Here is a 23,658-nt window from a genome sequence, read left to right as displayed (position 1 = left end):
TGTCAGGACAATGTAAAAAAAGGTACTATAACCACATTCGATAAAATACATTTCTGATAACAGACATCTAATTAGGGTTAGTTGGAGCCACCAGACAGAAAAAGAGGTTCCAGATCATTAATGAACTGAACTTGACATTGTATCTACAATCAAACAAGCATGTACCTTTCAGCAAGAAAAGTGATGACTTTATTACATTATGCCATGTGATGTTCTTGTATAAAGGTATCAGCTCCATCTCAAATAGCTACTGCTATACTTTCTCATCAATCAGGAATGACAGTTGGTTAGCCAACTTGAATTTAGACTCCATCAGTGTTATGATACAGCTGTAATGTCTTATATTACACTGTAAATAAAGTTTTTGATGCTTATCCTTATCAGACAAGAGTTAACATAACACGAAGGACATAGAAAGGTTTTCTAGGTGTTCATATTTCAATAAATTCAAAAATCAAACTACATAGATTAAGACAATAAAACATAAACAGAAATATGTTCTGACATGCTTCAATGAAATAATGAAATAGAAGAGAACCTTTTGCATTTCAGACAATAATACACATTCAACTAGCCTGCAGAAGTGAAGAGCAATAACAACTCTATATACCTGTAACCTATCAGACAGAACCCAAGACATAAATTGGAAATTTATGTTTCCTGATGAAGGGCTTTTGCCCGAAACGTCGATTTCGCTGCTCGTTGGATGCTGCCTGAACTGCTGTGCTCTTCCAGCACCACTAATCCACTATTTGGTTTTCAGCATCTGCAGTCATTGTTTTTACCATAAATTGGAAATTTGCCTATTTGGTGTTGCATCTGGCCTGAAAGTAAGGGTATAAGTTGCACTGCATATGTTATGGATGTTCTGAACAATTTTTAAAAGATTCATTCATGGAATGTATGCATTGCTGTCCTGGCCATTTATAGACATTCATTGTCTTTTCCTAATTCCCCAGAGGGCAGTTAATAGTCAACTACATTGTTGTGGGTTTGGAGTTACATGTAGGCCAGACTGGGTATGAATTGTAATTTCCTTCCCTTAAGCATATTAGTAAAGCAAATGGGTTTTTCTGACATTAGTTTCGGAGTCATAATTAGATTCCTATATCCAGATATTTTAAAAATTGAATTCAAATTCTACCATCTGCCATGGCAGGATTCAAACCTGGGACCCAGAACATTACTCGTGTCTCTGGATTAATAACCTTGCAAAAATATCATTAGACCATTGCCTTTCCCAGAGAATGGAACATTAAATAAAGCAGTGTCACATTTTCTTTTTGAGACTTGAAATTTCCCATCTGTATTCAACAACATCATGAAAGTGATTTTTGTTTTTAATGCAGAAGTAATTCCAGACAGACGGTAATAACTTCAAACAGTGTTAAAATAATGTTCATGAGTTTTGAAGAAAACACTTAAACAGCAAGAGTTACTTTTTACATTAGGTTCATTTAATCTAGGTTACACAATCTGAAATTCTCTCTCTATTCTATGTCAAAGAATAAAGAATTATACCTTTCTTCCGAGTCCTCAGAATATCTCGAATGACTTCACAGCCAATAAGTTACCCAACTAGGTATAGTCACTGTTGATTTGCTGGCAAATGTGTTACAACATGCGCATTAAATCCACACAAAGACCAAATTAATTTAAAGGCAAATTTGGTGGTCATCATTGTGGTTCTGTTTACCGAGCTGGGAATTTGTGTTGCAGACGTTTCGTCCCCTGTCTAGGTGACATCCTCAGTGCTTGGGACCCTCCTGTGAAGCACTTCTGTGATGTTTCCTCCAGCATTTATAGTGATTTGTACCTGCCACTTCCAGTTGTCAGTTCCAGCTGTCCGTTGCAGTGGCTGGTATATTGGGTCCAGGTTGATGTGCTTATTGATTGAATCTGTGACCAGCTATCCTTAGTAGCCACACACTCAGATGACAAGCAACATGAATTCGACTGGGACAACACTACTGTTATAGAACAAGCCAAACAGAACAGCCAGGGAATTCCTAGAGGCATGGCACTCATCCACAGATTCAATCAATAAGCACATCGACCTAGACCCAATATACCGGCCACTGCAGCAGACAGCTGGAACTGACAACCGGAAGCGGCAGATTCAAACCACTACAAATGCCGGAGGAAAGATCACAGAAGCGCTTCACAGGAGGCTCCCAAGCGCTGAGGATGTCACCTAGACAGGGAACGAAACGTCTGCAACACAAATTCCCAGCTCAGCGAACAGAACCACAACAACGAGCACCCGAGCTACAAATCTTCTCCCAAACTTTGGTGGTCATCATTTACAGATGAATATTTTGCACAGTTATTGAACCCATGAAGCAGTTGTGCATTAAATTTGATAATAGGCACAGGAGAACATTTTCTTTCAAATGTAACAAGAATGTGTAATGCATTTACTTAGACAGTGGAACAGTCCCTAACGTCAATATGAGTCAATGGCACTTCAGTAATTGATCATATGATTTAACTGCACTGTTTTTGCAAATAGTTTTCAGGCAACTGATTCAGTTCACACCTGAAGTATTGATTGAATGTTACTTTGTCATGATGATGATATTTAGTTCGACATTGGCAAGTGATAACTGTCATAGAAATGCTTGGTAGCCACTTTTCCAATTGTTGCAGGCAATCCCTTAAGATTGAGGATGTTTTGTTTGCATTTCAGTTTGATGGGTCACAAGATGCTGCAACATTCGGCACGATTCTTCAAAGGTTTTGTTTTTGCTCCTGTGTTTGCGGATTCCTGGACAAGTCTAAGACTTAAGAAGCCTCTAATTTGTAACACAATTTGAGTCAGATAGATTCTTATGGCACACTGGTAGTGTCTCTACCTCTGCACCAGAGGGTCAGGTTCAAAGTCCCACCTGCTCCAGAGGTGGGTAATGACATCTGTGAACAGGTTGATAGAAAGATATCTACAGAGTCACAGAGGGTTTTTGCCCTGACTGGAATAACTGGTCTGTTAAACTTTTCATTCTCAACTTTCTTTCCCCAGCAATTAAATTGATGTTGATCTGGAAAAAAACAAAATTCTTTGAAAAACACAAAGTAGTAAAATATATTACTTCTTGATACACTAAACACACAGAAGAGTAATAGGCACTGAGACCAATTAGGCAGTGCATTGATATTTTTTAACCTATTTTCTACTCAACCAGTGTAGAGATGTTAGTGTTTAATACTCGAACAGGTGGGACTTGAACCCAGGCCTCCTGGCTTGAAGGTAGACATACTACCACTGCATCATAACAGCTCTTTGGCAGCACACTGATAAACATCAGGCAACTCGGGTTTGAGATATAAGGAGAGGTTGAATAGGTTGGGGCTGTTTTCCCTGGAGCATCAGAGGCTGAGGGGTGACCTTATAGAAGTTTATAAAATCATGAGAGGCATGGATAGGGTAAATAGACAAGATCTTTTTCCCTGGGGTGGGAGAGTCCAGATCTAGAAGATCTAGGTTTAGGGTGAGAGGGGAAAAATTTAAAAGGGACCTAAGGGGCAACCTTTTCATGCAGAGTGTGGTGTGTGTATGGAATAAGCTGCCAGAGGAAGTGGTGGAGGTGGATACAATTACAACATGTAAAAGGCATCTGGATTTGTATATGAATAGGAAGGGTTTAGAAGGATATCGGCCAAGAACTGGCAGATGGGACTTGATTAATTTAGGATATCTGGCCGGTATGCACGAGCTGGACTGAAGGCTCTATTTCTATGCTATACATACCTATGACTCGATAATTCTATAACAAACAAGACTGGATTCGCGGTCCATTAGGTGATCCTCTGAGTTTTCCTATCTGCTGAAGTCAATACAATATTGTTCAACTTAAAATATTCTTGTTGAGGCGGCTCTGTTTCCATGCTGTATATCTCTATGTCTCTAAGAGATTTACAGCCTATCTACTTAGTAGACATAATCTTCTGTTTTTGCAGATCTCTTTTATTAAAAGCTATGATTAAATTAAATGAATGGGTTAAGGGACAATACCACAGGATAGAGCAACCAAAATTTATTCCTAAACTGATATCAATCTAAATGGACCTAACAAATGATGATTGCAGCATTTTCATGCAGGAAGAGAATGAAAAGGGAACATTGGGACAGGCTGGCACCTGACACCTGTTGCCCGTTGATGACATTTCATTATTGCTGATTTTCTGGGAAGCAGGTTGCTTGCTTCTGAAAACATATAATGGTGAATTTGCATAAAAAAGTTAAATGTTATTAATTTTTGCATGTAAATCAACTCATTAACAGTGTGCAATGCTGATGCAAATAAATTTCAGTGTAGAGATGCACACAGGGGAAACACACTCAAGTTGACAACCCTTGAATGTGCAGATAAGAATTCAGAACAAGTGCAAAAATCCATTGCAGAGTTCCTCAAAGTAATCTGTTTCAATTCAGCAGAAAATGTGCATAAAGTTTGGCAAAGTACTCAGGGTAGATACAAACATTTGCTGTTCAGTTGACCATCCTGTCTTCTCCATTGCAAAATTGGGTTTCAGATATTGAGACTACTTCCTGACATTGGGACAGCTGGTTGTAATAAAACAGAAGACCATTCATTTAATCTTCTTGATCTCATTTTGCTGGTAAAGACTATCTACACAGACTATTGAAGTAAAGCAAAAATAAACTTTATTTAAGAAACATCTCACTCTCGCTTTATCCTGCCAGAAGACAGCAAGAAAGACCAAGATGGTGTGACATTACATCACTTCCTCTGATCATGTATACCTTTTCAATGGCACATCACGTAAAATCTGCATTTTAAAAAATCAAATCTCACATTCAGTCTTAACCTCCTCTTTTGGAGGTGGGTTGTCAAATTCCATGACTATCCACATTCTAATAAAGGCAAATATAAGTGCACATTGAGACAATTAGATGGGTCTTTTTCACTTATATACAGTTTTATGCCAGTTTGTGAAGCTGCTCAGCAGTAAAGTAAACAATTTGCAGGAGCATTAACTGAACAGCAAAGATGTGAAGAGGATTGCTTTTCTTTAAATTTATTCTTTTTGTGAGATGTGGGCATTGCTGACAAGTTCAGCATTTGTTGCCTGTTCTCTATCTCACACACACACATACACACACACACACCATATTTTATACACAAAGAGTGGATGAATCCCTTTACTTTTCTTGGTGGAAACACATGCCCTTTAAAAACATTACAAATCTTCACTTACCTCCCACTGGACAACCAACAACTGCTGTCTCATGGTTGACTCTAGAAGCGTATTAGGAGAAAGTGAGGACTGCAGATGCTGGAGAGTCAGTCAAAATGTGTGGCACTGGAAAAGTACCATCCAAGGAGCAGGAGAGTTGGCATTTCAGGCATAAGCCCTTCATCAGGAATGTCTAAAGACTTTTTGCCTGCTTTGGACTGAGCATCTTCTTGATCACTCAGACTCCCTGCAGAACAGCTTTGGGAAAACATATAGTCGTGGTAATAGTCTAGTCCCTTGTGCCTGTCGAGTCTAATGTGTTGAACAGGGCAAAATAATGACTCCCACTCAACAGTGCAAATCAACATCTTGCAAATATTGCTACATTCATTTCATGTATCAGGCATTTCATTTATGATGCTGGTCATAAAAGAGTTCATTTCCAAGCATTGCCATATACAGACACATCTCTTCCTTCACACTCCCTCACTGCTAACACACCTCTAGGTCTAAAAAGTGGTTCATTGGATGCACGCAGCTAACGACACTGACAAGGGCTTCTCTTCGGCCATCAGATCTGAGTCCCCCACACCCCCACTTCAGTGACTGGCCACATCCAGGATACCGTACCCCCATCTGTGTCAGATTTGGTATGCTGCAAAAACCCCTTATTTGCCCCCAACCAGTTCTCATCCTCTCATGGTCATAGTGCTCCCTCTTATTCTGTGTAGACAGTGGGACAATGACCATGCAGGGATCGATTCCTCGGGATGACTTCTATGAGGTTTAATTCTTCTTTACTCCAAGATTGCTCAGTACCAACCCCAAAAGCCTGGCAGGGTTCCCGCGCTCCTTGAGCTGTCAGTGTTAGCAACAGGGAGCTCCCCTCCAGCCCATGTAGATTGCCACTCCTGAACAACATGTATATATGCTTCCACAGATGTGAACCCAAATCAAGAGTTAAGATCCTCACTCAGCTTTACAGTATGGAGAACGTCTGTCATCCTTGAACCCATGCCTGCTCATTGCCACTGCATACTCTAACCAGGCTTTTTTGGTCAGGCGGGGTTGCTTTCTGTTTCCCTCCTGTGGGAGGGACACACTCCAGTTAGAGGCTGGACTCATGATCAAATTGTGGGACCAGCCATCACTCTGCCTCTGCCACTGCTCTCGCGAGATGGCCAAATTACCTTAACATAATCGGTACCGGTGAAGAGATGGAGACATTCAGCAGTCCTGGTGAGCGTCTCTCAGGAGGATTGGGGGCTGTCAAGGATAGTAGTAGCTCCTTTGTCTGCAGCAGAATTTTAACTCGGTGTCCCCTATGCAACACGCTGCCTTCCTGATCCAGCCTCTCCTGGGAATCCTTTAACAAACCTCTGGGAGCTGTTCCCTGTTCCATGCACACCCATATCAGCACCTTACTTCCCAGCCAGTGTCTCCTAGTTAGCAAGAGACTCATCTTTTAAATGATCTCCCAGGGCTTAATCTCAGCAGGGGATTGGGTCAGAAGGTGTTCACTGCCCATTTCCAGTAACGTCACATTTCGTCTAGCATAAAATCCCGACCTGTTTGTTATTTCCCGTGTCTAATTCATAAACGTTGCAGCAGTTCACATACAAGATATTTTTATCTTCTATGTTTATTAAGATGATATTGATTTAACACACTTGAAGTATGATCGTTCACAACTTGACTTCTAGCAAAATCTATCTTCTGGAATTCTTGAATTAATTTCACGGGAAGGTTGTTAATCATGTATGGGATTAATTTGCTCCATGAATGAACATGTTAATCAATGTATTAAAAATAGTACACAAAGGAAATTAAACTCCCAAGAGCATTCATTTTTCTGAAAGTTGCTGCTTCATGGATTCACATCAAGTTGTCCATGTCAGTAAATTGGTACAATTATTTACATGTTTAACTAAAGTAATGGGAATAACATAATGAAACAAGATATTGAAAATTCTCAAGAATATTATTAATAATAAACCTATTAATCCACATGAGAAATCCTTTTGTTTTGACTTTTAAACACATTGGATGGAATATTCTGTTAATGTGGCACATGACAATTTTAATTCAAGTCCAGAATAAATGGGTGAAACCTTCCCAACAGTTGAACAAGCTGAGCATTAATGAGTCAGTTGGAAAATATGAACATAAGAATATAAAAACTAGGAGCAGGAGTAAGCCATGCTCCACCATTCAATAAGATCTTTTCATGGACTCAGCTCCACACATTCGCACTCTCGCTGTTTCCCTTACTTCCTTCATTGTTCAAAAAAAAACAATCTTAGCTTTAAAAACATTCAATGACAAATCCTCAACTACTTTACTGGGCAGGGAATTCCATAGTTTCACAATCCTCTGGGTGAAGACATTCCTTCTCAATTCAGTCCTAAATCTGCTCCCCCTAACTTTGAGGCTATGCCCTCTTGTCTGAGTTTCACCCACCAGTGGAAACATCCTTTCTATTTCTACCTTATCAATTCCCTTTATAATGTCATATGTTACTATAAGATCTCCTTGCATTCATCTAAATTCCAATGAATATAATCCCAGTCTACTCACTCTCTCCTTGTAAGTCAACCCTCTCAACTCCAGAATCAACCCAGTGAACTTTATCTGCAACCCCTCCAGTTCCAGTATATCCTTTCTCAAGTAAGGAGACCAAAACTGCACACTGTACTCCAGGTGTGGCCTTGTTAGCACCCTGTACAGCTGCAACAAAACCTCTCTGCTTTTAAACTCAATCTTTTTCGCAATGAAGGACAAAATTCCATTTGTCTTTTTAATTCCCAGTTGTACCTGCAGACCAACACTCTGTGATTCATGCACAAGGACACTCAGGTCCATTTGCACAGCAGCATGCTGCAATTTTTTACCATTTAGGTAATAATCCTTTTTACTGTTACTCCTACCAAAATGGATGACTTTATATTTATTAACATTGCATTCCATCTGCCCACTCACTTAAAGGATCTATGTCTCTCTGCAAAGTTTCAAAGTCTTCTGCACACCTTTGCCCTACCACTCATCTTAGTGTTATCTGCAAACTTTGAGACATTACACATGGTCTCCAACTCCAAATCATCCATGTAAACTTTGAATAATTGCGGTCCCAACACTGATCCCTGAGGCAGACCACTAGTCACTGACCACCAACCAGAAAAGTACTTTTTTACTACCACTCTTTGCTTCCTCTGAGTTAATCAATCCTCTATCCATGCTAATACTTTACCCAGAACGCAATGCAGCTCTAGAGAATATAGAACAGAGAACATTACAGTGCAGTACAGGCCCTTTAGCCCTCGATGTTGCACCAACCTGTGGAACCAATGTGAAGCCCATCTAACCTACATGATTCCATTCTTGTCTAGATGCCCATCGAATGACCATTTATATGCTCTTAAAGTTGGCAAGTCTACTTCTGTTGCAGGCAGTGCATTCCATGCCCTTACTACTCTCTGAGTGAAGAAACTACCTCTGACATCTGTCCTATATCTATCGCCTCTCAATTTAAAGCTATGTCCCTCGTGTGAGCCATCAACATCCGAGGAAAACGGCTCTCACTGTCCATCCTACCTAACCCTCTGATTATCTTATTTGTCTCAATTAAGTCACCTCTCAACCTTCTTCTCTCTACTGAAAACACCCTCAAGTCTCTCAGCCTTTCCTTGTAAGACTTTCCCTCCATACCAAGCAACATCCTAGTAAATCTCCTCTGAATTCTTTCCAAAGCTTCTACATTCTTCCTATATTGCAGTGACCAGAACTGTACGCAATGTTCCAAATGTGGCCGCACCAGAGTTTTGTATAGCTGCAGCATGATCTCATGGTTCAGAAACTCAATCCCTCTACCAATAAAAACTAACAGACCGTATGCCTTCTTAACAGCCCTATCAACCTGGGCCCTCATCCAGGTCATTTATAAAAATGACAAACAACACTGGACCTAAAACTGATCCTTATGGTACATCACGAATAACTGAATTCTAGGATGAAAACTTCCCACCAACCGCCATCCTCTGCTTTCTTTCAGCAACCTGATTTCTGATCCAAACAGCTAAGTCACCCTCAATCCCCTGCCTCCGTGTTTTCTATAATAGCCTACCATGGGAAATCTTATCAAACGCTTTACTAAAATCCATATGCACCACATCAAACAATTTACCCTCATCCACCTGTTTGGTCACCTCCTCAAAGAACTCAATAAGGTTTGTGAGACATCACCTACCCTTCAGTAAACCATGCTGACAAGCCCGGATAGCTCAGTCTGTAGAGCAATTGACTTTTATCTGAGGGTCCAGGGTTCATGTCCCTGTCCAGGCGCTGCTGCCTCACACCTCCAGGGTCCCAGGTTCGATTCCAGCCTCGGGTGACTGTCTGTGTGGAGCTTGCACATTCTCCCTGTGTCTGCATGGGTTTCCTCTGGGTGCTCTGGCTTCTTCCCACAGCATATAAAGATGTGCAGGTCAGGTGAATTGGCCATGCTAAATTGCCCATAGTGCTAGTGCATTTGTCAGAGGGAAATGGGTCTGGGTGGGTTACTCTTCAGCGGGTCAGTGTGGACTTGTTGGTCCAAAGGCCCTATTTCCACACTGTAGGGAATCTAATTTAATCTAATCTAATCAATTTATTCCTCTCTAGATGATTATAAATCCTATCTCTTTTACACTTTACCCACAACAGAAGTAATGCTCACAGGTCTACAGTTTCCAAAATTCTCTCTTCTCCCCTTCTTGAACAAGGGAACAAAATTTGCTATTCTCCAGTTATCTAACACTATTCCTGTAGACAATGTGGACATAAAGGAGAAAGTGAGGACTGGGGAGCAGAGCTGAAAATGTATTGCTGGAAAAGCGCAGCAGGTCAGGCAGCTTCCAAGGAGCAGGAGAATCGATGTTTTGGGCATGAGCCCTTCTTCAGGGATGAGGAGAGTATGCCAAGCAGGCTAAGATAAAAGGTAGGGAGGAGGGACTTGGGGGAGGGGCATTGGAAATGCGATAGATGGAAGGAGGTTAAAGTGAGGGTGATAGGCCGGAGTGAGGGGTGGGGGTGGGGGTGGAGAGGTCAGGAAGAAGATTGCAGGTTAGGAAGGTGGTGCTGAGTTCAAGGGTTGGGACTGAGACAAGGTGGGGGGAGGGGAAATGAAGAAACTGGAGAAATCTGAGTTCATCCGTTGTGCTTGGAGAGTTCCTAGGCGGAAGATGAGGCGTTCTTCCTCCAGCCGTCATGTTGCTATGGTCTGGCGATGGAGGAGTCCAAGGGCCTGCATGTTCTTGGTGGAGTGGGAGGGGGAGTTGAAGTATTGAGCCACGGGATGATTGGGTTGGTTGGTCCGGGTGTCCCAGAGTTGTTTTCTGAAATGTTCCACAAGTAGGCGGCCTGTCTCCCCAATATAGAGGAGGCCACATCGGATGCAGCGGATGCAGAACAAAGCTAAAGGCTCAGCAATCTCCTAGGATAATTCCCATCTGGCCCAGGGGACTTACCTATTTTCACACTTTCCAGAATTGCTAACACCTCCTCCTTATGCAACTTGATCCCATCTAGTCGAGCAGCCTGTATCTCAGTATTCTCCCTGACCACATTGTCTTTTTCTAGTGTGAAAACTGACAAAAAGTATTCATTTAGCACTTCCCCTATCTCCTCTGACTCCACACACAACGTCTCACTACTACGCTTGATTGTCTATAATCTTACTCTCATCATTCTTTTATTCCTGATTTACCTATAGAATGCCTTAGGATTTTCCTTGATCCTATCCTCCAATGACTTCTCATGTCCTCTCCTGGCTCTTTTTAGCTCTCTCTTTCGGTCTTTCCTGGCTAACTTGTAACTCTCAAGCACCCTAACTAAGCCATCACAATTCATCCCAATATAGTCATGATTTGGAGATGCCAGTGTTGGACTGGGGTGTACAAAGTTAAAAATCACACAACACCAGGTTATAGTCCTACAGGTTTAATTGGAAGCACACTAGCTTTCGGAGCGACGCTCCTTCATCAGGTGAATCACTTGATGAAGGACCATCGCTCCGAAAGCTAGTGTGCTTCCAATTAAACCTGTTGGACTATAACCTGGTGTTGTGTGATTTTTAACTTTGTACACCCCAGTCCAACACCAGCATCTCCAAATCATGACTACTATCGACACCACTAACTGCCGGCTTAAAGTGGAGACAATCACCTGATGAAGGAACGTCACTCTGAAAGCTAGTGTGCTTCCAATTAAACCTGTTGGGCTATAACCTGGTGTTGTGTGATTTTTAACTTTGTACATCCTAATATAAGACTTCTTCCTTTTGACAAGAGACTCACCTTCCTTATTAAACCACAGCTCCCATGCTCAACAACTTCCTCCCTGATTGACAGGATCATACTTATGAAGGACACACAGTTGCTGGTCCTTGAATAAATTCCATATTTCAATTGTGCCCATTCCCTGCAGTTTCCTTCCCCATCCTATACAGTCTAAACCTTGCCTGATTGCATTGTAATTGCCTTTCCCCCAGCTATAACTCTTGCCCGGCAGTATATAGCTATCCCTTTCCATCATTAAATATAACTGAATTGTGGTCACTATCACCAAAGTGCCCACCTACTTGCAAATCTAACATCTGGCCAGGTTCATTACCCAGTACCAAATCTAATGTGATCTCTCCCCTTGGCCTGTCTACATACTGAGTCAGGGAACCCTCCTGCATACATTGGACAAAAACTGACCAACTAAAGAACTTGAACTATAGTATTCTCAGTCAATATTTGGAAAATTAAAGTCCCCCATAACAACCATCCTGTCACTCTCACTCCTATCGAGAATCATCTTTGCTATCCTTTCTTCTACATCTCTGGATCTATTTGGAGACCTATAGAAAACTCCCAACAGGGTAACCTCTCCTTTCCTATTTCTAATCTCAGCCCATACTACCTCAGTAAATGAGTCCTCAAACGCCCTTTCTGCAACTGCAATACTGACCTTGACTGACAATGCCAGACCACCCCCTCTTATACCACTTTCTCTGTTCTTACTGAAACATCTAAATCCTGGAACCTGCAATATCCATTCCTGTCCCTGCTCTACCCATGTCTCTGAAATAGCCTCAACATCACAACTCATGCTGCAAGTTCACCCACCTTATTCCAGATGCTCCTGGCATTGAAGTAGACACACCTCAAATCAAATTCTTGCTTGCTGGTGCCTTCTTGTGATCTTGAAATCTTAGTTCTGACTTCACTACTCTCAACCTCCCAAATACTCGAACTACAATTTCAGTTCCCATCTCCCTGCTGAATTAATTTAAATCCACCCGAAGAGCATTAGCAAATTTCCCTCCAAGGATATTGGTACCCTTTGGTTCAGGTGAAGACCATCCTGTTTATCTTATGCAGCAACCTTTTGTGCGGCACTTTGTGAAATGTCTTTTGGAAATCTAGACACACCACATTTGCTCAATCCCCATTGTCCCCCCGTGCTCATCATGTCTTTGTAGAGTTCCAATAGGTTAGTTCAGCATGACCTGCCTTTCATGAACCAATGTTGCATCTGCCTAATGGGACAATTTTTATCTCGATGTCTTGCTATTTTTTCCTTGATAATAGATTCAAACATTTTCCCCATCACAGAAGATAAGTCAACTGGCCTATAATTTCTCATTTTTTTGTCTACCTCCTTTTAAAAACACAGGCATCACATTTGCTGTTGTCCAATCCGCTAGAACATTTGCTATTTCTCCTGCCATCTCTTTTCGTACCCTGGGATGCATTCAATCAGGGCCAGCAGACTTGTTTACCCTTACTCCATTAGCTTGCTCAACACTCACTGTTTTGTGATAATGATTGTTTCCAGGTCCTCACCTATCTTTGTCTCCTTGTCAGTTTCTGGCATGTTATTCATGTCTTCTACTGTGAAGACCAACACAAAATAACTGTTCAGTGTCTCGGCCATTTCCTCACATCCCATTACCAAATCCCCCTTCACGTCCTGTAAAGAACCAATGTTTACCTTAGCCACTCTCTTTCATTTAATGCATTTATAGAAACTTATGCAATCTGTCTTTATGTTCTGAACTAGTTTAGTCTCATGAGCTAGCTTACTTTTCGTTGTAGTTTTTTTTGTGTGACTTTCTGTTGATCCATATTTTTTTTCCAATCTTCTAGCTTCCCACTGGTCTTTGCCATTTTGTATGCCTTCTCTTTTAATTTGTTAGCCTCCCTTATTTCCTTAGACAGCCATGGCAGATTACCCCATTTCCTACAGTCTTTCCTTTTCACTGGCATATACTTTTGTTGAGCACTTTGGTGAGATTGGAAGAAATTAGACTCTCAACATCAAGAACGAAAAGTCTGATTCTGCTGTAAATATTTTAATGGCATAGTAGGAAACTCCTAGTAAGAGTTCAGAAGCTTATGTTGCATGCCATTAGTACCTTATCATTGATATGCCTGTTCCTATTCAAATTAAAATCATGCCAATTGTTGATGATGTTGCATGAAGTTATAGACAGAGCAGCTTAAAATCTCTAAGGAGTGCGTCCCAACATCTTGCTTTCCTCAAAGTCTCGGTAACAATGACTATCATATCAATGTAACCTGTTGCTGGCTGCTTACATGCGGTAAACTATATCTTGTGCAGTAAACTATATCTACAAGGGACTTGTCTGGTTTTCCTCATTGACAGTTGATCAAGCAGGCTTTGTAGTTTACTACACTGAAACAGGATAGTGACTGCAGCCTTCGTCAGGAAAAGCAACTCCGGTAGTCTAATAATCAGATTAAAATACAACATATGAACAAAGCATCTGGTTACTGGATATTCTCCTGGGAAAGTGGACAGCAAAATGATTGAATGATTGAATGAGCTGCAACTGTTGTGTTTCCCCGCCAGCATGCTCAGCAGGATAATGTTCTTGCAATATGATTGTTACATTTTAATAAGAGCCTGTCTCCCCATGGCAAGTACCTCTCTCACAAACAGCACAATTGAAATGGCAGCAGGCAAGAAGGTGCCAGAAATGCAGCACCTGACAGCAAGTGTATCTCTGCCTCAAATGAGGGAAAACAGTTAAAAGCAGATTGAATTGAAAAGTAATCAATTACAGAAACAATTGTCAGCACATCCCTCCAGAAGTTGTATTTTTCTTAATCTGCTATCACCATTAGATTACTTACAGTGTGGAAACAGGTCCTTCAGCCCAACAAGTCCACACCAACCCTCCGAAGAGCAACCCACCCAGACTCATTCTCCTACACCTAACACTATGGGCAATTCACCTAACCTGCATATCTTTGGACTGTGGGAGGAAACCCACACACACGGAGAACATGCAAACTCCACACAGACAGTTGCCCAAGGTGGGAATTGAACCCAGGTCTCTGACACTGTGAGGTAGTAGTGCTAACCACTATGCCACCATACCACCCTTAATGGTTTCAGTTAAATGTGATCATGTTCTGTTTGTCGATTAATATTTGGTGCTGAAGCTAGTTTGGTACTCACCTAGAGTGGTAAAGTCAAATTGAAAAGAAAGAAGAAATCATTTGACTGGATATTAAAACTAAAATTAAAAAATCACAAATGCTAGTCAGCAGAGCATTGAAACAAAAGTTGTTCTTTCACTTCAAGTCCAAAAGGTCAAGCTTCCTTCAGTTGTGAAAATGTAACTTTTGCTTCATAATTGTGTACCTTCAATGGTAGTTAATATATAAAAGATAGTTGCAAAAACTCAAGTCCAGTGCTATAATCAGCAATGGTACTTCACAACTTTGCAATTCCTTCCAAGTCACAGATCAACCTGTTGTGAACATATATCAGCATCCCTTCATCACCACTGCGTCACTGACTTTGTAGCCCCTAGCTAACAATACCTTGGAATCAGTTGCAGAACGTGCAACTATAGTCTATTTGAAGCTAAAGAGTAGTGGCAATTCAGTATCATGATGTTCTATCTGCTGTGACCCTGGTGAGTTATGAAGTAAAGTCACATGATTCTCAACCTCCATTCGGATATTGGGTGTTTTATTCAGTATATCCCATGCTGAGCATGAGACAAATGCTCACCACAGCCAGGATTTTCTGGTTCCAAGGCTCAGACAGTATATTCAAAGGCCAACAAACCATCACTTATACTGGTGCAAGTCAGGGACCACCCTATGCTGTAATACTCCTCTCTAAACTCTAACCTGATGACACAGAAGAAAACCGAGCTCCTCCACCTCACGGAGAAATGACTCAAGGTGTGGTGAAAGGGGCCAGCCAGCAATCCAGAAAAAAAGACCTCCTTTCAACAAAGGTAAGTACCACCATCTTCTTGCTCTGCTTCCTCACACTTAAAGGGCTAGCACTCATACAAACTCTGCCACTGCCCACGCATCTTAACAAGGCTCATGGATCACCATGCTCAACAATATGTGTATCAAGTTCATTCAAGGCCTCACACTCACCTCATCCTCAATAACTGCTAACCCTTCATGTTCTCTGTGCTTCTTACTCACTAACTCACTCACTGGAGTTCCCTCAATACTTCCCATGCTTATGGAGTCGCTGCATTTCATTCTATCTTACTCAATCTTCTTAACTCTCATTATAGAAAAAATACACAACTGGGCCAAGAGGTCCAAGACCAGTGGACAGCAATGTTAGATATCAGGCTTGTCACTTCCTGTGAGGAGAAGATCATGGAGATGGCCAGGGAAGACCAGGAACACTCATTCAATGACAGGTAGTGAGCTATGGGCAACAAACCCAGGAAGTTCCGCTTTGCTGTGCTCTTCTCTGATTACCACTAACTCTCCAACTCCAACTTGCCAAAACCTGCAGCAGTTCCAGAATTTGAACCATTCTCAAGGTCAAGTACAAGTAATCCAGGGTTTATCTATAGTCACTATAATAAAACAAAGAACCATGGATGCTGGAGATCAGAAACAGATATTGCTGGAGAATTTCAGTAAGTCTGGGAGCATATTTCCCAATATATCACTATTTAAATAATACTGTCTTTTTTTTAACACTAAAGTTTATATCTTTACATTTAATCTATGTTTGTACTGAATCTACCAGATGTTTGCCTTCACACTCAACTTGTCTAGATTACCCTGAAACCTTCTTGTACCGTCCTTGCAATCTCGCCCAGTGGCTTGTCATCATCAAACCTGGAAGTATTGAATTTGGCTCCCTTATCCAGGTCATGAATAGCTGCAGCCCAAGCACTGATCTCTGTGGAACACCACTAGACAATGTCTACCACCTAGAAAAAAAATCTATTTATTCACACTTCCTTTTTACAGTCTGGCATCTAATTTTCAATCCACATCAGTACCCTTTCCCCAATTCTGTGTGTTTTAATTTGCCTCCTAGTCTTGTATGTGAGACTTTATCAAAAGCCTCTTGAAATCTAAACACACTGCATCCACTACATTTCCCTTATCTAATCTGCTGCAAATGTGTGGAAGTAACCTTATCCTCACCTGATGGGGAGAGACTGATTTTACCACCTATCACACTCAGACTTGGTTGGGAGAGCTTTTGCATAACATCAAGACTCTGATTCTTTGACTCTTATGAGATTAAGTCATCTTGCTCATCATCATCTTTGCCACTTCAGAGAGGGAAAAATGCCACCTATCATAACATAGCATGTAAGAGTTGTTAAATTATAAACCAACCTTTCATATTTGTGCCAGCAACACATGTACTGAAGTCATGATGCTTCAGAATTCTGTGTTCAGTTTTAACGTGCTAACATGAAATATCATGGTAAAGCTTCTCTTAGGTGTCTCTCAGGCAGTGTTACCAATTCAAACATTTTCACTTGTGCACACAACTTGTCTTGCAGATCAACAAGGTTTATGTGCAGTTGCTGAACGCTGCATTATGGGGAATCTATGGCTTGGCTATTATTACCCAAAAGCAATTTCTCTCATCAATCACCTGGATGAAATTATGTCAGTTTTTGTTGTGAGCTTTTGTGTCCTCTCTCATTAAGTCACATAGCTATAACAACATTTTTTTTCTCCATTAAAACATAAGAATTGGTGATAATAGGATAACCAGCAATCTCAGTTAAGTCTGTCAGGAAAGTTATTTGCATAACTGGGAAGTTTCAAACTGATATCGTCGAGGGTCACACAGGTGAAGCCCGACCAATGGTATACGTATTGGCTTTTTAAAAATGGAGTGTCACATTTTGCAAGGGTCTATTGGAAAATAATCAGCAAGGAATCATTAAAGTAACTTTAATATAACTAAGCAAGATAAAAAAACGATTGGAACATGGCATAAATTGACATATAATAATTCCGTTCTAGAGCAATTTATTATATTGCTCATAACTGTGACTAATTATTAGACTGAGGTTGAAGCGAGGGCAGGAGCACATTGATTGAAAATAAATGAATTGCCTTGGACAAAGAAGGCATTCAGGTTTGCTGAATCTTTAGTCAAAGAATAGTTTAAATATGAAAGCATAGATTTGTCTCCTTTCTTCAGTAAATAGTACAGACCCTCATTTTAAATCCATGAGTTTATTAGGCTATGTTCAAAACCCATTTACTGCTTTAAAAAACAGGCTAGAGGCAGAATATTTCAGGTCCATTCACATCTTTTAGGAGGATGGGAAGGGGAATTTAATTGGGCAGGAGGAAAACATTCAGATTTTAAATGGCCTGCTAAAGTTTTGCTACTGAGTTCTCAGGTGCTTTCTAGTGGTTCAGCTTTCTTCACCTTCATCATCTGAATCTGCTTTACATTTATTAACTTTGATGGGGGAAGACTTGATAATGTCCCATCCCAGATGGAATTACATTCACAGGTACAATCATGTTCAACAAAAATAGGAAACCCAATAATATGAAGCATGTAACTAATGGAGTAAATGATTTCCTTCAAGGTCCAGAGTGTACAAAATTAAGCTACCTGTTTCCTTTGGTACCAAGATGTATCTTTGTGCAAATACATACCATGTTATCAGTGAGGACTGTCCATTTCGATCAACTCCCAAGAACGTGCAGTCTGGCTTGCTATTAGGTGTTTACAAGGCATGAAACCTTACCAGGACAACAAGTGTGCTCAAGCCGCAATTCTTTTCAGTTCTGAGGGCAAGTCACTCAACCTGAAATGTTATATCTGATTTCGCTCCACAGATGCTGTCAGACCTGCTGAGCTTTTCCAGCAATCTCTGTTTTTGCTTCACATTTCTTTCATATTTTAAGTGTGAACCCTGACAGATGTGTAGAGCAGTAGCTCAGGAGGTGTCAAAAGTACTACATCGGAAGCTATAATGAACTGATAGATGCTGATTGAGAAAACGCATCTGATGAAGATACCTTGCATCCATCTTGTTTGATAGTCATCTGCAGCAGTAATGTCACAATGCTAACTGGTACTCAAGGGACTATGAAGTACAGAGGAACCTCGATTATCCAAAGGTCATGGGTGGGAGTATTTCGTTTGGTTAATCAAAGTCCAGATAATCAAATGCCAGGTAACATAGTTTAGCCAAGTATCAGGACCTTGCAATCTTGCCTGATAATCTGATATTCGGATAATCGAAAGCCGATGTATTAAATAAACAGTTGTACATATCCTGGCAGGGTGCAACAGATTGTTGTGTCCTGAAGCAAGGTTTTCTCGACCCACCCCACAGACTCTGACCTCTGTAGGCTGCCTTCATCAGTTGAAATAGCTTCTCTTTGTCAGCCTGGGTAAAAGGACTATCCTTCTCTCCTGAATAGCCTTCAAAAGAAACTCTAAGAATGCACTGGCCATTATTTGCCTGTTCACTGACATCTCTTGGACTGGCTAAGATAATGGGTAAGTAGTTAAGTGATTCTCCTGGCGTGCAGAGAATGACAAGCTGTCCAGGAGATCTTTAAATATGGCACTCAGATATTGGAACTGGGAAGATCTTAAGAAATTGCTACCTCCTGAAAATATTTTACTGATCATTCATTCCCTTACTTATCTAAGGCAAAACCAGCATAATAGTTTTTGCAATTTCCTAAAATTGTAGGCTTAAATGAACCATTTACACATATTAAAATGAATTTAAATTGACAAAGATGAAAATGCATTCCCACCTGCAAGATATATCTACATTTCACAAGGTTACTTTTAGGTTCTCCAAAACCTCATGGGAGATCCTGCTGGAAGAGGTCAGAACAAGGAGAGAAGTTTTCTTTAAATGGATGAGATTATCTAAACAGTAATTAATAAAATTAATTAATAGTAATGAATAACTGTTGCTGAGATTTCCAGTCCCAGAGGTTTATCTTCCAATGATTTGGTGTTGCTTTTCAATTACCTCACAGAGTAACAGGGTTGAGCAAATTCTTCATTTTTCCATCTCCATCAACAAAGATGAAAATAATCAGTTGCTGTCTCACCCATCACTCCCCTCTATCACATCCCTCAACAAACTGCACAAAGTCACATTATACTGATTCTTACATGTAGGCTTTTATAGAGTCATAGTCATACAGCATTGAAACAGGCCCTTTGGTCCAACTCATCCATGTTGACCAGCTTTCCCATTTACCTGCATTTGGCCAACATGCCTTTAGATTTTTCCTGTCATTGTAACCTGTCCAAATATCTTTTAAATGTTGTAATTGTACTTGCCTCTACCACTTAGTCTTGCAGCTCATTTGATATACCCACCATCCTGTGTGTGACAATGTTGTCCCTCAGGTCTCTTTTATGTCTTTCCCCTCTCATCTTAAATCGAGGTCAATAAATGTATAACTGTTTGGGTGGCTTTTCCACCTTCAAAAGCTTCAGTCACTAAAAATTCCATCATTGGCCTTGATATAAACATGAATTCTCCTTCAACAAATCAGTAAATTCAACTAATGCATTAATTGTTCAGAATTACTACTTACCAATCTGCAAAAGAAAATCCAAATTGAGGAAATATTAATTTTATTTTTCTTGACACATACATTTTCAGTTGTTTTATATATATTATAATTTCTGGTTGGATCACAGAAAAAATTGGATACTGAAGTTCCAGGTGAACAAGAATACAAAATATAATGAATACAAGACCACTCTATCAGAGCTTGACATTCCGGTGCATTCCTTACTGGGTGCACTGTAACACCAGAGGGTATACTCTGCATATTATAGTTTCTGAAACTGGATGAAAACTTCAACTCACATGATCAGTCTCTCACAGATAGAATTTTTCTCCCCAACATGTAAGGCCACACACATTTTCAGACTCAATCCCTACATGTACAACAGAACTGCAGAGCTACAAGGAGAAAACTTCAATGACTTGTTTCTAATATCAAATAGAAAATTAAAAATAGACTTGGGTAATTTCTCTTCCAGATGTGCGTGCTAACAAGTTACGTGCAATAATCACCAATTTTTCTGTAGCATTCATTATAAATGGAGAGAGGTCGCCGAGTGCCTTATTCATCAGATAATACACTACACTATTCTCACTTCAATAGATCCATTGGATTTACTCTGGACATCAATAATCCAAGGGAGTCTAACAACAGATCTATAGGGCACAGATTTAGGCTGAGAGGGGAAAGATATAAAAGAGACTTAAGGGCAACTTTTTCACGCAAAGGTGGTATGTGTATGGAATGAACTGCCAGAAGAAGTGGTGGAGGCTAGTACAGTTGCTACATTTAAAAGGCATTTGGATGGGTATATGAGTAGGAAGGGTTTAGAAGGATATGGGCCGGGTGCTAGCAGGTGGGACTAGATTGGGTAGGGATATCTTGTCGGCATGGACGGTTTGGACCAAAGGGTCTGTTTCCAAGCTGTACATCTCTATGACTCCATGATGTCCAATGTTCTTTATTAAAGCAAACCACACAACAAAAAAACCTGCAAAAATCTTACACACACAATACTCAAAATCACAAGTGAATGTGTTTACATGGATCTGTCAGAGGTTCAGACTAAAACAGGTGATCAACCTGCTTCATGTCATCCTCCAACTACTGATCAGATGTCCCCTCTTGAACTATCTATACTCTGAGTTAAACTTTCTATCTGCCCTTTTCCCAGGCAAACAAGCTGCACATTCAATACTTAATATCATCTAGTCTCCAGCATATGGTCAATTTCATCACTGGCAAACATCACAAATATGTCATCATCCAAAGCTAGTTTGATTAATTGCTCATTAAGACTTGTTTGTATCTCCCTGGAAAAAGGCTTATCACTTGGACCTAACTAACTTTGACCTCTGGAGATCGTAAAGACTGCAGATGCTGGAAGTCAGAGTCAATAAAATTTGGATCCAGAAGAGCACAGCAGGTCTGACCGGCTCCACGTTTTATTAACTGTGATTTCTGGCCAGCCTTGTTCAGGCTCTCACCACTTGATGTCATCCATGATATTTAGACAGCACATCTTATGCTGATCACAAATTTAGTTGATAAATACTCTACGTTATTTCATCTGATTCATTGAGCATTAAACAGAACAACTTTTCCAGAGTTACTGTGACAATTCAGTCCATTACTGCTGAGTTACAACATTTAAAATAAACACACACACATTCTTTCAGCAAAACACAAACACATTCAAGCCACTGACTTTTCTAATCAATAGGTCATGACCAAGCTTCCTATGTTTGTCTCTTCTTTTCATCTAATTTCATTTTGACTAACCCAGCATATTTAAGTTAATATCTACACATGCTCATTGCAAACATTCATCTTTTCCTTGGTCTCTTCATGGCAACCAGTATCAAACTCCGTTCACTTCCTCGCATTTAATTGATCAACAACTTCTCTTAACTCCTTTCTTACTTCTCACATCTGTTTGTCATTGAACAACTGCCTATCTTGCTTCTTCCAATTAGCACATGTACAACAAGTAGTATCTCTATCATCATCTTTGTAATGGGCATACAGTGACTCTGACTTATCCTTTCTGCAGAACAAGGAGGAACAACAACAAGGAGTATACAATTGCAGCAGATCAAGCAGAGTAGCAAGTGATAGAAATCAATGGTCTCTCCAGAACCGTCAATATAAGACAGCTTGAGGTCAGAAGCACCTCCAAACAGATTTAAGACAAATGCACATGTACTTCACAAATTTCTGAATTTTGCGCAGCAATGTCTGACCTCTGCTATGATCTAGTCATTCTTACTCTTGTCCCTTTTCTCTTTCCTCTTGGCACATATAGAGGCTTACAGAGGTAACAATCTCAAAGGAAGAGAATCCATCTGAGGAAGATCTGATGTGGAGTGGCCATGGCATGGTGAGAGCAAGGGTACACAAGGCCTAGAATGAGGCCTATGTAGACAGTAATGCACAGCTCTTTGCCTGTTTTCTGAACACTTTCTTGATTGATTCATTCATTTGTTGTTGTCCCATGTACTGAGATACAGTGAAAATTTTTGTTTTGCATGCTTCACAGGCAGATCATACCATACATTGTGCATCAGGTTAGCAGAATACAGTACAGAATACTGTGTTACACGTGCAGGGAAGGTTCAGAGGTAGAGACCAGAATGAGCATTTATTAGGTCTATTTAAAAGTCTGATAACAGCAGGGAAGAAGCTGTTCTTAAACCTATTTGTATTCAAACTTTTATGTTTTCTGCTTGATGAAAGAGGGTGGAAGAGAGTATAAGTAGGGTGGGAGGGGTCCAGCGTTATGTTGGTTGCTTTCCTGAGGCAGTGGGAAGTATAGATGCAGTCAATGGATGGAAGGTTGCTTTGTATGATGGATTGGGCTATGCTCTTGACTTCGTACCTTCTAGCAGTTTTTGGCAGAGCAGTTGCCGTACCACGCTGTGATGCATCCACATAGGATGCTTTCTTTGGTGCATCTGTAAACACTGGTAAGAGTCTTTACAGGCATGCTGAATTTCCTGAGCCTCCTGAGGATAGAGAGACATTGTTGTGCTTTCTTGACCATCGCGTTGAAATGGGTGGGCCAGGACAGACTGTTGGTGATCATTACTCCCAGGAACTTGATGCTTTTGACCATCTCCACCTCAGCACCAATGATACAGCCAGGGGCATGTCCTCCACTTCACTTCCTGACATTAACGACCAGCTCCTTCATTTTGCTGACATTGATGGAGAGATTGTTGTCTTTACACCATGTTGCTAAGCACTTGATCTCTTCTCTGTATTCTGTCTCGCCATTGATTGAGATCTGATCTACAATGGTGATGTCATCAGCAAACATGTTAGTGGAGTTGGGGTGGAATTTGTCCACACAGTCAGGAGTGTCTAAGGAAGTATAGCTGGGGGTTGAGTACGCAGTCGAGGGGCACTGGTGTTGGGAATTATCATGGAGGAGGTGTTGTCACCTATTCTAACTGATTGCAGCCTATGGGTCAGGAAGTTGAGTATCCAGTTACAGAGGGAGGAGCCGAGACTTAGGTCTCGGAGTTTAGAGATGAATTTGTTTGGAATTATCGTATTGAAGGCAAAACTGCAGTCAATAAGTAAGACCCTGATGTAA

Source organism: Chiloscyllium punctatum, chromosome 5, assembly GCF_047496795.1.
Source record: "Chiloscyllium punctatum isolate Juve2018m chromosome 5, sChiPun1.3, whole genome shotgun sequence".
NCBI classification, from domain to species: Eukaryota; Metazoa; Chordata; class Chondrichthyes; order Orectolobiformes; family Hemiscylliidae; genus Chiloscyllium; species Chiloscyllium punctatum.
Note: the sequence above shows the minus strand (reverse complement) of the source record.